This window comes from Haemaphysalis longicornis, unplaced genomic scaffold (genome assembly GCF_048455015.1).
Source record: "Haemaphysalis longicornis isolate Haplotype H1 unplaced genomic scaffold, Haemaphysalis longicornis Haplotype H1 scaffold_1, whole genome shotgun sequence".
Lineage (NCBI taxonomy): Eukaryota > Metazoa > Arthropoda > Arachnida > Ixodida > Ixodidae > Haemaphysalis > Haemaphysalis longicornis.
In genome coordinates this window covers 194698221-194714361 of record NW_027526203.1, presented here as the reverse complement: position 1 = coordinate 194714361, position 16141 = coordinate 194698221, and the positions used below count along the sequence as shown (strand labels likewise).

The following is a 16141-nucleotide window of genomic DNA, read 5'->3' as shown; positions in this document are numbered from 1 at the left end:
AGATAACCGTTGGTCATTAAGGGTAACAGGGTGGATCACTAGAGAAGGCAAGCGCGGCGGGGGGCGGCAGAATGGGATATGGGCAGATGAGATCAAGAAGTTGCGGGGAAACATTGGTAGCAGTTAGCACAGGACCGGGATAATTGAAGATCTATGGGAGAGGCCTTTGTCCTGCAGTGGGCGTAGACAAGCTGATGATGATGATGATGATTGTTTTATGTACGTGGTTTTGTTTTCCCCTTTTCATCTTCCTACATAGTGCTCGCATGGAAAATGCGTTCGCACTGAGGTTAACATCACTTGCTCCTTCGTTTTTCGAAATGGCCGCTTGCGGTCGCACGTTTTCACCGTTCTCTGTGACTTTTTTCCTGCAACGTGTGTCGCGAAAATGTCAACGCTGTGTCAGGCGTGAGCACCTGTACAGTAATGACGACGTAAGTGCGCCGGTGTCTGGAGGTGGGTGTGAAGTTTTCAGGCTGTGAGAATGCCTGGGCATTGTTGCGTACCGCGGTGTCGCCGGAACTATGATGGTGGTGAACGTGTGCGTGTCTTCACCATCCCTTCGGACCCACCAAGAAGGGTTTAGCGCATTAAAGCTATCCTCCACCATGCGGACTTCACTCCAGGGGGGCGGTCGGTTGTAAGGAAAACATCCCTTTAACTGTCGTGGTTACACCTCCCTGAGCTGCATTGAATATGTTAAGTCGTAGCGAAATAGTATTGCTTGCTAACGTTCAGTTTGCACGAAATTTATACGAAATTCTCGTTGTGCTATTGTCATCTTGTTTGGGGTACACCATCACACACTAACATGAATACAATTGTAAGCCTGCAAAAGAAAGCGATTCGCATCGTTGCGGGCGAACAGTACTGTGCTCATACTAAACCACTCTTCATTCGCTTCAAATGTCTACCCATTCACATGATGCTGCAGTACATTAATGTTTCATTGTTCACTTCTAAAACCTCACTCCGCACTACTTTCCTAATCAAAATGTCAGCATTGCAAGAACGCATACCGGCCGCTAACACTCGAAACACAGAAAAGTAGCTTCTTCCCAGAACGCGCACAAACTACGGTCAACAAATGTTAAAATATATAATACCTTACACCCTGAACACTAATATAACTTTTTTTTGATGGTCCCAAAAGAAATAAACTTGATTTAATTGTATCATCTATGCAGACGACATCACGGTATGGTCTGTTCACCAGGACCTTCACGTCCAAAGTGTCCGCCTGCAACAAGCTCTAGATGAAACCAATTCTTGGTGCAGGTATCTTGGCCTCACGCTTTCGCCTAACAAAACAGCCCTTCTCACCGTGGCCAACGCATGGGGCCGTCGGCGGTTGGCAACCTCCCCGATCCGTCTTTCGGTTCAAGGCACGCATATACCAACAGCATCTACCCTGCGGGTGTTGGGCTTGGATATTACGGCCACCGGTTCTGCAAAACCTTGGATTCGTTCTGCAAAGCATGAAGCTTCACAATCGCTGCATCTATTTCGTCGCATGTCTCAAAAAGCCGGCGGTGCGGCCTCCAAGATGGCCCGCATGCTTGTCCGAGCCATTCTTCAGCCTCGCATAGTTTATCAAGCGCAATTCCACTTTCTTACAAAGTCAGACTGGGCACTACTCGAATCAATAAACAATTCGGCTATGCGAGCTATAACTGGTCTTCCAGCCCTCACCCCCGTCCCTATTCTGCAACAGGAAGCGCAGCTCAACACGTTTGATGAGCTAGTGCATCAGCGTCGACAAGCCCGCCTCCAAAAACAAGCCCTTGACCCTGATTCCGCCGCTCTTGCAGCGTACATGACCGGTTCACCAGCCCCACCACTATCAAACACCAATATACGGCCCCCATGGAAGTTCCACCAATTAACAGATACACGACCTGTTGCCCCTATTCATCCCCGGACAGTTGGTGCTCCGATTCCGCCTTCTATGGAGATTGGTAGCCCCTCGTCTACGCTGATGTTTGTCGACGCCAGTGCTTCCGATACATACGGCTCTACTCTGCCCGACTGTGGCTCCCGATCCAGTGACCTCCACTTACATAACAACGGAGAAGTGGCCGTCAACGCAGGCAGAACTCCTTGCAGTGCGGGATGCTCTGCTACACACATCGTTGCTAATCAACCACGCTTCACCACAGTGTACAATTTACACTGATTCGTCGGCAGCTGTTCGAGAGCTTCGTAAAACTCTCACGTCCAACGAACTTTTTAGAAATCCAGGACATAATGGACACTTATCCGTGTCGTGTGCGCGTGTCATGGCGCCAACGGAATAGCCACCCCGCAATGCAGGCTGCAGATGCCGGAACACACCCCGTGCGTGTGCACTATCCAGCTCCTCTTGCACCTTCGTCAAACGGTGTTCGCCTTGCCAGTGCAAAAGAACGTCTACGGCGCACCGCGCGCGCTCTCATACCCCCGTGCGGTACAGATCTCCCTGGCGGGTTGTCTCGCCAAGATGAGGTCCTGCTCAGACATCTTCGCCTGGGAGTCGCCCTCACGCCAGCTGTGACGAGGTCCTGGCCTCCTCAATACCATGCCCCGTTCAACTCCACCTGCCCCTTTTGCCCCGCTCCAGTTGACCAGGCTACAGCAGAGCACCTGGTGTGGAGTCGCCCTGCTCTGCGAAGCCTACGCGCTGTGCACATCGCCACCTGCGGCCCGCGCCCCGGACGTCCGCCAGACTTCATGGCGTGGATACAAGGACCACATCATGGCCCCCTGCTCCGATTCCTTCGGGAATCCGGCGTGTGTCTATACATTTAGTTTCCCTTATGCTGATTAGCAAACTTCAGCAATAAAAAAAAATGCACAATTTTTAAGGATAATTTCTTAAGGGTAGAAGATAGCAGCGAGTTCTCACGTGGCGTGCTACACTGTTTTACTTTTATTAGTCCAAAACGACCTGTCAGATTTGCCTTTGAGTTCCATATATGTGCGTGCGTGTTTTTGTCTCTTTTTTTTGCGTTGTTCACAGCGTTGTGTGAACGTCTGATTTTTCCGGGTTTTTTTTTATTTCGTTACAAAGCGTACCAAGCTTTTTTGTCCTTTTTTTCGGAAAGTAAGTTGTACTACTGAGTAAATTGTCGTTTTCCTTTCACGTATGCTGACTTTTGTGCACATGTCATACACGTGTATACGTGTTTATGCCGGTGTATATATGATCACAGTTGTTCAAATTTTTGCGCGTGCACATGTGTTTATACTATGTGAGTGTACTGTGGTATTATATTTATGCTTGTGCGTATGTAATTATTTCTGTTATTTTGTTGTTGGTCTTGACACTGTTTTCGGGAACAATTTTTTAAAGCAAAGCTTTCTACCTCTACCCCCCCAAGGGTTCTTTCGCGACCGTTGGTGTCACCCGAAAACTCCAGCCAACAAATAAAAGAATTTACTGGCACCGCCGGGAATCGAACCTGGAACTAATAGACTAACAAGCAAGAGCCCGTTGTCTTACCGATTTAGCTACAAGCCCACGCGGACACAGGAAGACAAATGGTGTACTGACCAAGCACATCTACGGGTTTACCCCCTGCCTTCTCGCTGAATGCCACGTGAAAGCGTCACACGACCACTCACGGCCGTCTAGCGGCCCTGTGCGCACCTTGCTCATGTGCTAAGAGTTACAAAAATTAAGGGAAGCTCACACCAATCCATGGAATCTCACTTTTAGTACGCCAATGTGCTAAAGCCTGTGGCCTCTAGTGTTCACGTAAAAAAAAATCGCGCCAATCCACCCCGTGAATGTGGTTGGAAAGCAAAGCTGTAAACGGCACCCATAACGATTACTCATGCGACGTCACTTAAATTCACTCACATCGCTCTACAAATAGTAAAACCAGAGAGAAGTGAAATGCACTTAACCACACCATTTATTACTTCAAAGAGATATTCTTGGTAAGGTTGATTAATACATGATGCATGAACGGTGTTTGGTTGAGTTGTATTGGTGTAGCACAAGAGTGAAAACTTTTTTTTATAAAATCAAAGTAAGCTCCAACCCGGTGTTAGACGATCTGACTTCTCCGTCTCTGCGCCGCGGACGGAGGCGACGAGACTTGCGGCTGAGAAGGAGGAGGAAGAAATACTTCTGTTCAGATTTCTGAACGGCCCAGAGTGCAGCCTTGGGGAGTGATTCCTTCTTCTGTAGGGCCCATATGCATTCCGCGCGGCCTGTGTTCTGTCCACGCGCTGCAGCCGGGTAGGTAGAGAGGGCCTGGACAGCAGCATCTCCCATTGCTCTTGTTGGGTAGTTGACGGATAGAGAGGAGGGTGCTCAGTGCTAAAGTCGCACACCCCGATTACGGGGCGGAGTATTCCTACTTATGAGAAAAATTTACATTCAGCGTCGTAGCGATTCGGATGCATTACGTGAAGACGCGTAGGCTGTGGGAATGAGCCCGGATTGTATGAGCCGTAGGGTAGTTTGTTGTTCTCGGGAAAGGTCAGGGTAAGGCGAAGGTACGGTCTGTCTCAGAAGGCGATAATGCTGGATTATCTCCCTGGACGTGACAAGCGGGTGACTGTCCTCGTGCAGCTCCATAGCACGGGAGGTGAAAGCGCTGGCTTATTTGGTGGGCGTATTTGTTGCCCTCCATTGAAGCGTGAGGCGGTGTCCAGATGAGCTGAATGGAACCGTTTGGGGAGTGGTTTTTTAGCACGCACAGTGCGGGTCAGAACACCCAACCCGACTGGTAATTCCAGTAGGCTTGCTGGGAATCGGTGACTACCCTCCGAACCCCTGGTTGAGTGAGAGCCAAGGTGATGGCTGCCTCTTGTGCTGCCGTCATTTGTTGGGTCCTAAGGGAGGTACACGCAAGGAGGTTGGTTCTGGAGGTAGCCACGATGATGGCCTGTTGCTGCCCTCGATGTTTGGAGAAGTCTGTGTAGATAACTGCATGAACCACGAGGGTGGTGTTTAGCGCTTGAGCCCGTGCTTTTCGTTGACCCTCGTCATGTGAAGGGTTCATATTTCTAAGCAAAGGGAGCATTTTTAGTTTTAGTCGCCAAGAGTCTGGGAGTCCGTCAAGCGGAGTGACATTCTGGTCTGCCCAGCCAATCTGGCGAAGCATGGGGTTACCCATCGCAGTTTTGAGTCGGACCTTCTGGTTAGAAAGATGGCCTTCTATCAGCTCTTCCACCGTGTTGTGGAGCCCCATGCTAAGCAGCCGCTGTGTGGACGCACTAATGATAAGACCAATAGCCTGCTCGACCGCCTTTCTAATCATTATATAAAGCATCTCTATGTCTTGCTTGTCGAGAAGAAGATAGGGGTTTGTCGTAAGTAACTCTCGAGAGGAGAAAAGCTTCAATTAATCGAAAGGTACCGGATTCTGTTAGGCCTCGCTTCTTGGTGGCAACTCGCCTGATCATGTGTATGATTAGATTAATGCTATTTTTGAGGCGCTGCAAGGAGACGTCACTCTTGGTGTTGGCCTGGAAATGTAGGCCCAGGATCTTGATGCTGGGGTTTGGAGTGATGGCCTGGTCATCAAGGAGTATTTGAATGTATTCCTTGATTTGGCGTGAGGGCGGACGACAAGGAGCTGTGATTTTTTACGTGAACACTAGAGGCCACAGGCTTTAGCACATTGGCGTACTAAAAGTGAGATTCCATAGATTGGTGTGAGCTTCCCTTAATTTTTGTAACTCTTAGCACATGAGCAAGGTGCGCACAGGGCCGCTAGACGGGCGTGAGTGGTCGTGTGACGCTTTCACGTGGCATTCAGCGAGAAGGCAGGGGGTAAACCCGTAGATGTGCTTGGTCAGTACACCATTTGTCTTCCCGTGTGCGCGTGGGCTTGTAGCTAAATCGGTAAGACAACGGGCTCTTGCTTGTTAGTCTATTAGTTCCAGGTTCGATTCCCGGCGGTGCCAGTAAATTCTTTTATTTGTTGGCTGGAGTTTTCGGGTAACACCAACGGTCGCGAAAGAACCCTTGGGGGGTAGAGGTAGAAAGCTTTGCTTTAAAAATCACAGCTCCTTGTCGTCCGCCCTCACGTCAAATCAAGGAATACATTCAAATACTCCTTGATGACCAGGCCATCACTCCAAACCCCAGCATCAAGATCCTGGGCCTACATTTCCAGGCCAACACCAAGAGTGACGTCTCCTTGCAGCGCCTCAAAAATAGCATTAATCTAATCATACACATGATCAGGCGAGTTGCCACCAAGAAGCGAGGCCTAACAGAATCCGGTACCTTTCGATTAATTGAAGCTTTTCTCCTCTCGAGAGTTATTTACGACAAATCCCTATCTTCTTCTCGACAAGCAAGACATAGAGATGCTTTATATAATGATTAGAAAGGCGGTCGAGCAGGCCATTGGTCTTATCATTAGTGCGTCCACACAGCGGCTGCTTAGCATGGGGCTCCTCAACACGGTGGAAGTGCTGATAGAAGGCCATCTTTCTAACCAGAAGGTCCGACTCAGAACTGCAATGGGTAACCCCATGCTTCGCCAGATTGGCTGCGCAGACCAGAATGTCACTCGCTTGACGGACTCCCAGACTCTTGGCGACTAAAACTAAAGATGCTCCCTTTGCTTAGAAATATGAACCCCTCACATGACGAGGGTCAACGAAAAGCACGGGCTCAAGCGCTAAACACCACCCTCGTGGTTCATGCAGTTATCTACACAGACTTCTGCAAACATCGAGGGCAGCAACAGGCCATCATAGTGGCTACCTCCAGAACCAACCTCCTTGCGTGTACCTCCCTTAGGACCCAACAAATGACGGCAGCACAAGAGGCAGCCATCACCTTGGCTCTCACTCAACCAGGGGTTCGGAGGGTAGTCACCGATTCCCAGCAAGCCTACTGGAATTACCAGTCGGGTTGGGTGTTCTGACCCGCACTGTGCGTGCTAAAAAACTACTCCCCAAACGGTTCCATTCAGCTCATCTGGACACCGCCTCACGCTTCAATGGAGGGCAACAAATACGCCCACCCAATAAGCCAGCGCTTTCACCTCCCGTGCTATGGAGCTGCACGAGGACAGTCACCCGCTTGTCACGTCCAGGGAGATAATCCAGCATTATCGCCTTCTGAGACAGACCGTACCTTCGCCTTACCCTGACCTTTCCCGAGAACAACAAACTACCCTACGGCTCATACAATCCGGGCTCATTCCCACAGCCTACGCGTCTTCACGTAATGCATCCGAATCGCTACGACGCTGAATGTAAATTTTTCTCATAAGTAGGAATACTCCGCCCCGTAATCGGGGTGTGCGACTTTAGCACTGAGCACCCTCCTCTCTATCCGTCAACTACCCAACAAGAGCAATGGGAGATGCTGCTGTCCAGGCCCTCTCTACCTACCCGGCTGCAGCGCGTGGACAGAACACAGGCCGCGCGGAATGCATATGGGCCCTACAGAAGAAGGAATCACTCCCCAAGGCTGCACTCTGGGCCGTTCAGAAATCTGAACAGAAGTATTTCTTCCTCCTCCTTCTCAGCCGCAAGTCTCGTCGCCTCCGTCCGCGGCGCAGAGACGGAGAAGTCAGATCGTCTAACACCGGGTTGGAGCTTACTTTGATTTTATAAAAAAAAGTTTTCACTCTTGTGCTACACCAATACAACTCAACCAAACACCGTTCATGCATCATGTATTAATCAACCTTACCAAGAATATCTCTTTGAAGTAATAAATGGTGTGGTTAAGTGCATTTCACTTCTCTCTGGTTTTACTATTTGTAGAGCGATGTGAGTGAATTTAAGTGACGTCGCATGAGTAATCGTTATGGGTGCCATTTACAGCTTTGCTTTCCAACCACATTCACGGGGTGGATTGGCGCGATTTTTTTCTTCTCTCTATCTCCTTTCCTATTTTTTCGAGCCTGCAAATATCTTGTATTCTGCCGCTGCACCTTGTGTGTAGGGCCTCAGGCCTCGTCAAGCTGCTGAATGAGCAGCTTTTTGTCTGAGGTCCGTTTTTCCACTGAGGAAAGTAAAAAAAAACATTTGTGATTCTGATTGTGATACTGCCCCGCTCCTGATGTCTCGTTTTTAAACTCCAGGTTCCAGAGCATTTATTGTCTTTGTTTTTTATCGCAGGTCTGCGAGCACCATTTTAAACCATCCGACATGGTAAATACAACAAGTTGCACGGATGCAATGACGGTCAAAGTAATTGAAGTCCTGCTGAAGCTCGTACGCCTAGGACCTGATGCAGTTCCAAGCATACTTCCTGACTGCCCGGACATCTTTATGCCCCAAACGCAAACACATCTCGGGAGGCCCCAGATGAGAAGAGGACGCGCCGAGAGGCAGCTACGTTACAAAATGCCACCAGCAAGTCTATTGGGACGCACCAGGAGGGAGAAGACAAAAACAAATTTCATAATTTTCAGGCACTGTTACAGTGCCTACCATATATCAAAGTTTCCAAATTCTGGGCGGTTATTTCGCAGCATGACTATATAATCTTCTGTCTTAATGTCGATGCTACCACAGCAATCAGAAAGTCAGTTAAAGTCACCGAAGACCTCTCTCTCAAGCTGTATTTTCAAGATGTCGAGGTCTGCTCCAAAACTGTCATTAAAGGCCATCAACCCATCCAAGATGGAACCTACAAACCATAGCTGTCCTAGAAACATGCGCGCAAAGCTATGCACTGCAGCATGCAGCTGGAACAGCGGAATTTTCAAAGATTGTCGAAACCTGGTAAAGGGTCGTCAATGTGAAGTCGCCCAGCAAACGACGCCGGCTTCGTCATGATCTGCATCACGAAAACTCTCATCGCTGCAAAATTGTGTCCGGATATTGAACTGCTTCAAACCAGGATGCAGTCACTTGACCTCTGGGAAGGTTGGAAGTTTGAAACTGCAATTTTCACTCGGGAGACCCACAGTGCCTTGCGCCTCACTACGGAAGAATTAGTCAACATCATCAGATATTGCCTTGAACACCTTAGATTCGAGTACGTACTCCTGGGGAAATTGCAAACGGACTGCTTGGACGAAAGATTTGGCAAGTATAGGCAGCTTTCGGGTCGCAGTACCATGTCTCTATCAGGCGAATGTTCGAATCCGAACGCCAGCTGCGGCTGCAAAGAGCCCTGGACCTTGCAGACAAGGATTTAGGGGCACCTGCAGTCAGAATTGGTGAGGCCATTCTACAGAACTTCAGCATTGAAGTAAGTTACAAGTACTTTGAAATGGAAGCACAGAATCTTTCAGCTATAGCATACGTGGCCGGGTACTGTGCCCTTGCGGCGCTAAAAAACCTTGCATTTACTGAATGTCGAACAAATTTGGCAGAAGATGAAGAGATCACAACTGAAAATGGAGAAATTATAGCAAACATGAATCGAGGAGGCCTCAAGTTCCCCCAGCCTACAGTAGTGAATGCAGTAATGACTGCTAAAATAGTCGTGGACAAGTTTCGAAGTTGTAACTATGATGTGAAGCTTCATTCTCTACCAAAGCAAAGGCAAGCCCTTTCCACCCTGGCCACCAACTTAATGAAAGACGGTGACAGTTTCTAAGAATGTGAAAGTGGCCATAGCTATCATTTGGTTATGCATACAATCCTTAGCACAACAGCAAACTTCTGAAAAGCTATTGCAAAAATAAGAACTACAGTCTTGAACAAGCCACAGTTGCTCAAAAGCGGAAGCTTGGCACTTTGAAATCATGATTGTTTTGATGTTTTGTTTCTTGATTGTTTTCACTTTTTCTGTCTTGATTGTTTTGAATTTTTGTGCGCAACACCTATAAAAGTTTTCTGAATACTTGTACTCTGTAAGAAACATAACCTTATACATAACACAGCTTGCTCAATTATTATCAAATTGAAAGGAAACTGCTTAATTCAGATGCTACGCATAGATCTGTAAGCTATTATAAGAGCCATAACTTATGGAATGTTTTTTTGTGTGTGGAGGCAGAGTAAGTGTTTGGTAGAAAGAGCATACAAGTAGTAGCCAGATTCCTGGTAAAGAGTAATAGACCACAGGGTTTATTTTTGCCCGACAATAATTACCGAGTCCGTGCCAGGCAACGAGCTATCACTAAAAAATGAACACGTATGTGAAGGCACAGCAGAGATCAATACCCCCCCCCCCCCTCCCCCCTTCGAAAAAAATTAACGTGCGGAGTTTCCGGCAATATTAGGCGAAAGTAACGAATACTGCATAGCCAACATAATTCATAATCAGAAAAACGCTAATTTTCGGTTTTCAAAGCCAATAGACCGTGGATTGTATAGTGAAAATTATGTTACATATACGTCAACGTTAAATCATGGGGCCTAAATCTTCAGAGAATTTTTTCACGTAGCACTGCAGATACACGACAACGAACGAAAGCGCAGCAGCCTTCCTTCATGAAGGACCCGAACTCCTGCGCCCCGTCGTAGTGTGATGACGTCACGGAGTAGCGGAGAAGCCTTCCCCAGTCTAGAGGGTGTTGTCCTGGGTCTCCTCAGAGTATACGTGAATACCTTGCAGGTTCGGACTCACCACAACACCTATGAAGCGGATTTTCACACTTTCATGGTTTCCACGATGACAAATCACGGAGCCATCAAAGTGCTGGTCGCCCACCTCACCTGCCCCGACTACGAGACGAGAATGACGAGCATTGTGTGCTTGAGGCAAATCTGCCGACGGCTCAATGGTCGGCAAGCCGTTTTCAAGGCGAGGGGAGTCAAGAGGGTTTTCGAGCGCCAGAGGAAGTCTGTCAGCCATCCTCCGGAAAACGAGCCCCCTTTGGAGAAGCGTGAGAGGCTGAGGCTTCTCATCCTTTTGCAGACTCTCTTCTTTCGCAACTGGCTACAGATTTATGAGCTGGCGGACAGTGACATGGTTGGTGTCCTCTGCAAGATCCTGGCAAGTTCGCTGAGGGACGGTTCCACCAGCTGCCCCAGCCAGCTGTGCCTGCGCTCGGTGCTGCACTCCGGCTACAAGGAACGGAGGGCTTGCTTTCCGGCGATGTCTTGGTCTGCGCGGTCTCCCGCTGCTCATTTTCTAAATCACGACGAAAAATGACGCGAACCATGGTTGCAGGTGAACTGAGAATTCACTGGTCCGCCATGGCCGCCCGGGCAATGGTTACGTCGCACCCGCTGGTTTCGTCGTCATAGGAAGACGACATGCCCGGTGCTACTCGACTCCGTTCTGTTCTTTTTCTTTGCGTCGCATAACCGTTCCGTCGAAGGCGACCGTTTCGGTCGAGGGCGCCGTAAATGAACTGGTGCGGGAAGGATGAAGAAGAAGAAGAAGAAGAAAGTAGTTTATTTCATCGAAAAACATCACAAAAACATGTTGATAAGGCACCTGGATCCATAGCCTGTACGGCTAGTATTGGATCCATTACAGAAATATTTTCAAAAATACAATCCTGGGCAAAAATGGTTGATTGTCGCACACAGTAAAATAATTGGCAGCAAGTTACATTGTTTAGTGTTTGTACATTTGTGTTTCTTACATTCAAGTTAACGATTCTGGTTTATTGTACTTGAATTCGGAAGTAATGTTTTAGGGACGGCAACATATTTGGTATTGTTTTGATGGAGTTTGGTATGCTATTCCATATTTTTGCTCCCATGAAGGACAAGAGGCGCTGACCATATACATTATGCACTATTGGTAGGTTAAGATTTTTGTGATCAGCATGCCTTGTATCTCGCTTGGGTGTAATTAGCGTTGACGAGTGGTACGGATTGTTTGTGGTAAGTATTTTGTGGATAATAACAGCAGTATTATAGTCCCTGACTCTATCAAATGGTAATATGTTAAACTTAGCGAAGAGCGTAGCTGATGGCTGATTCCTCGGCGCTCCGGCTAATATTCTAATGGCTCTTTTTTGAATTACACACAGTGATTTGCAGTACGACGCGTACGTGAACCCCCATGACTCTATGCAATACGTCATATGGCTGTGAAACACGGCAAAGTAAATGAGGCGTAAAACGTGCGGAGAAAAATGTTTGCGTGCCTTAACCAGTGTGAAACAGCCAAATGCTAATTTCTTTGTTAGTTGTTCTATATGTGGGGCCCAGTGCAAAGACGAGTCTAGAGTTATACCTAAGTATTTATGGGTTGTAACCTGTCCTATTGTTGTTTCTCCGAGGTTTAAGCTGCATAGGCCGGTCTGTACTTTTCGGTTCGATGCGAATACTATAAACTTGGTTTTTTTAGTGTTTAATTCGAGCTTATTAGCTTTAAACCAGCTTAAGATGTTTCGGAGTTCCTGATTAGCGAGCGACTCTGCTTCTTGATAGGATGGACTAGATATCATAAGGGCCGTATCGTCCGCGTACAGAACAGCATTGGAGTGTTTTAGCGAGCGTACAAGGTCATTAATGTAAAGAGAAAAAAGAATGGGGCCTAATACAGAGCCTTGAGGCACGCCCATTTTGACATCTTTGAGTGATGATTTACTAAATGCAATTTGGACAAATTGTTTCCGGTCGGAGAGATAACTGCGGAAAAAGTTAATAGCTGGACCTCGAAATCCGTAGCGTTCTAGTTTTTGTAGTAGTATGGTATGGTTCACGGAATCAAATGCTTTTCTGATATCCAGAAATATACCAACTACAATGTTATTACCGTTAAGGGCCTGATTAACTGTTTCTGTAACCGCGTTAACCGCAGTACTAGCTGAGTATTTATTCCTGAAACCGTGTTGGTGTTCCGTTAATATGCTAAATGTTTCCAGAAAGTTCATTACACGCTTCGCTATTAGTTTCTCAAATAGATTGTTGATGCAGGACAAAATTGTTACGGGACGGTAATTAGCCAGGTCATTAGGATCATCTCCTTTATAGATGGGCACAACCCTTCCAATTTTCAACTGTGCTGGGTAGGTTCCAGAAAGAAATGCCTGATTAAGCATTGCTGTTAACGCTGGCGCAAGGATTTCAATGTTGTCTTTGATAATTTTAACAGGAATTGCGTCATGTCCCATAGCCTTATTTGATTTCATCTGTCTTGCAGTGTTTATAACTTCCATTATTGTTATCTCACTAAAGTCGAATGAGTTGGGTTGCGGGAGAGGTAAGATAGGCTCGGTTTCATCACACTTACTGGTAGGGGGGTACTTTGCTAGATTAATAAAGAAATCGTTAAACATTTCCGCGACCCCATCCTGACTGCAGTTTAATATCCTGAAATCTGGCAGAGTGTTGCATTTTTGCTGCGATTTTGTTACAGAGTTGATTATACGCCAGATTTCTTTGGAATTTCCATTTGCTTTAAGGACCAGATTGTTGTAGTACTCTTTTTTTCTTTTGCGCATGAGGGCAAGTGATAAGTTGCGCGCTGACCGATATTGTGCCTGATAGTAAGGGTTGTCTTTATTTTCTTTCATCTTGTTCCGCCAGTGCTCTTTGCGCTTGATAACACTGATAATGTTCTCCGTCATCCACGGGCAAACGGGAACCGAAAAGTAGGTCGCTCGGCGGGAATAGGTCTTAAATTTAACACAGGCTGACAAAAGCAATTTCGAGAATCTATCGTAAGCTATGTTGGCATCTGCTTCACAAACCGATGAGAACTCTTGGTCTTTTAAACCCTGGCTTGTTTTTTTATAATCCCATCGTTCCAACAATTGCGTCTGTTGATTTTCCATTTTGCGATATTCAACCGTTGCCAACAAAAATGTCGGATAGTGATCGGTAATATCCTCTGTTATTACTCCTGCCTGGACACAGTTGTCATCGAAGTTTGATAGTATATGGTCAATTATGGAAGACGTATTTGCAGATACTCTCGTGGGGTTTACTATATGGTTTTGGAAGCCATAGGATGACAGCAACGTTTGGTACTCAGTGTTCATGTTATTGGCCGTGTTTAGGTTGAAGTCACCGCAAATGATAGCTTTACAGCTATTGTTAGCAAAGTATTGTAAAACGTCCTCCATCTTTGACATAAAAGTCTGAACTTGAGACCCTGGTGGCCTGTAGACTACGCCAACAGAAATTTTATTTTCTAATTCAACAAACAACATTTCATGTTCCCCTAAGCGTGTTTCGGTTAAGCTGAGTTTTTTGTAGCGAATTTGTGTGGATAGGTAGAGAGCAACTCCACCGCCTCTAGCATCCGCTTTTCTAGGAAGTGATACAAACGTGTAGTTTGGCAAATTAATAAACTCTTTATCTTTCAACCAAGTTTCTGATAGAGCTATGATGTCATACTGTAAATTTTGACGTGTTAGAAGAGAAAGTAGCAAGTCATAATTTTTGTTTAGGCTTCTTATGTTGCAGTGTAGGAGACTAATAGTGGGAGTACTCGAAGAAAATTCAGCACTCGGAGCACTATTATCCATTTCGGACAGCTAGCGTACAAGAAGTTTTCACCTTAAACAATTTTTGCGAGGTCCTCTTTTGTGGCAATGTGGATAGCCTTGGCGTTTTCTGCTTTCCTCGCGAGGATTTTCGACTCAGTGACCCAAACGAATTTCCAGTTTTTCTCCTTCTTTTTTGCGATGGCCATGCCCAGCAGGGCTTTATTCTCAGGACACAGGTGTTCATTGATGAACACCGCATTCGTGTCTGGGAACCCTATTTCGTTTGCTGCGAACCGCTTTTTCTTTGCTGCCTGGAGAACTTCGTCACGTCTAGCTCGGGATACAAATCGAACAATCACGTTAGTTTTATCTTTTTCTTTCGTCGGCACTCTGTGTACCACATCAATGTCTGAAGCAGCCACTGCTACTCCGACTTTCCCTCCTATCTTTTGAACAACTTCCACGAGCGATTCATTTTCTTCTTTGGGGATTCCTTTTATCTCAAGGTTGTTCTTTCTAGTGTACTGCTTTAGATCAGTTAACTCTTTCGTTGCACTAAGCAGTGACAGAGCCAGTTCGTCTTTCTCTTTTTCGAGGGCGGCATTATCTTTTTTCATGTTTTCCAACTCTTGCTTCGTGCCACGAAGTTCCTCGAATGTGTTGTTCATGAATTCCATGCTTTTTTTAACTTCATCTAACTCTTGTTTGAGGTTTGATGTGATGTCCGTGAAGTGCTTCAGCAGTTCCTTTATACTGTTTGGGGGTCTGTCACCCATGGTCATGCAGCGAGCGATCCAAGCGTACTAAGCAAAGTGTCAAGGAAAACTACGCACCTGCGAGATAGAGCAGATTCGTGAGCGGGGCGAATAGTGCTTTCGTGCCTGGATCGCTCGCTGCAATGTGAAGCTTGTAGCTGAGGAGGGCTTTATATGGTCCCGAGGGCGTGTCCGCGATGCTCCGCGCAGGCGCTCTGCAGTCCGATTCCCTGGAACGTGGCACCGGCAGTTCAGCAGGCTTCGTCGACACGTGTCACGTCACAGGCGGTAGATCCAGCAGATTTACCCTACGCTGCAGTTCCAGGGGCCGGTGCTGCGAGATAGAGCAGATTCGTGAGCGGGGCGAATAGTGCTTTCGTGCCTGGATCGCTCGCTGCAATGTGAAGCTTGTAGCTGAGGAGGGCTTTATATGGTCCCGAGGGATGCGAGTGGAGAGGAGAATAAAGAGTGGAAAGTCCCTGCCGTTAAAAAAACAATGTGAGGTACAGGACCCAAGGTCATGACTCTGCTAAAGACACACTTCAATCCCCTCTCCCTTCACTAGTTCATGATAATGATCGTACCACCCTTGATACGCCGTCTTCGTCCTTTTTCTCAACATACTGCCGCCCGCGACAATGAGGCCGCCGCACATACGCACAGAATGCCTGGGGAGGAAACAGTTAGAGAAATAAAATGACAATTCTGTCCGCAGTCTTGTTGAATTTCGTTATGCCGGGCAGTCTCAGATCGTTATCCCTTTTCTTCTCCAACGGTTCTTTGAAGTTCGATGCTGCTCCCTAACGAAACTATAACAACACTCTGTTGCGCTTCACGGAAACCATACCGGACTGTCGTGCGTCTACGTAGTCTCATGTCGTCTTGGTAGGAATTGTGTGTGCGGCTGAACCTTTCTTTGTGACCTTGCCTTCTAAAAGTTGAGGACCTAATTCCCTTTCGCCAGACAGAATAAGTGCGTTGGGAATGTCCAGCAGTTCTTCTGATCCATGGGCTGATTCTTGCAGTCTCACTCCTTTTGCTTTGCTTTTGCTGAAGTATGTATCTCTTGCACCGGTTCAAGCCGGTTTTCCTGGCGTCACTCTTCAAGATCAGAGGTGTTTCAACAAC

At 47.0% G+C, this 16141-nt stretch overlaps 1 pseudogene; it reads left to right on the top strand.

The window, feature by feature from the left end:
- Positions 1-484: 484 nt before the first annotated feature.
- Positions 485-9666, top strand: LOC144156237 (uncharacterized; annotated as a pseudogene).
- Positions 9667-16141: the final 6475 nt, after the last annotated feature.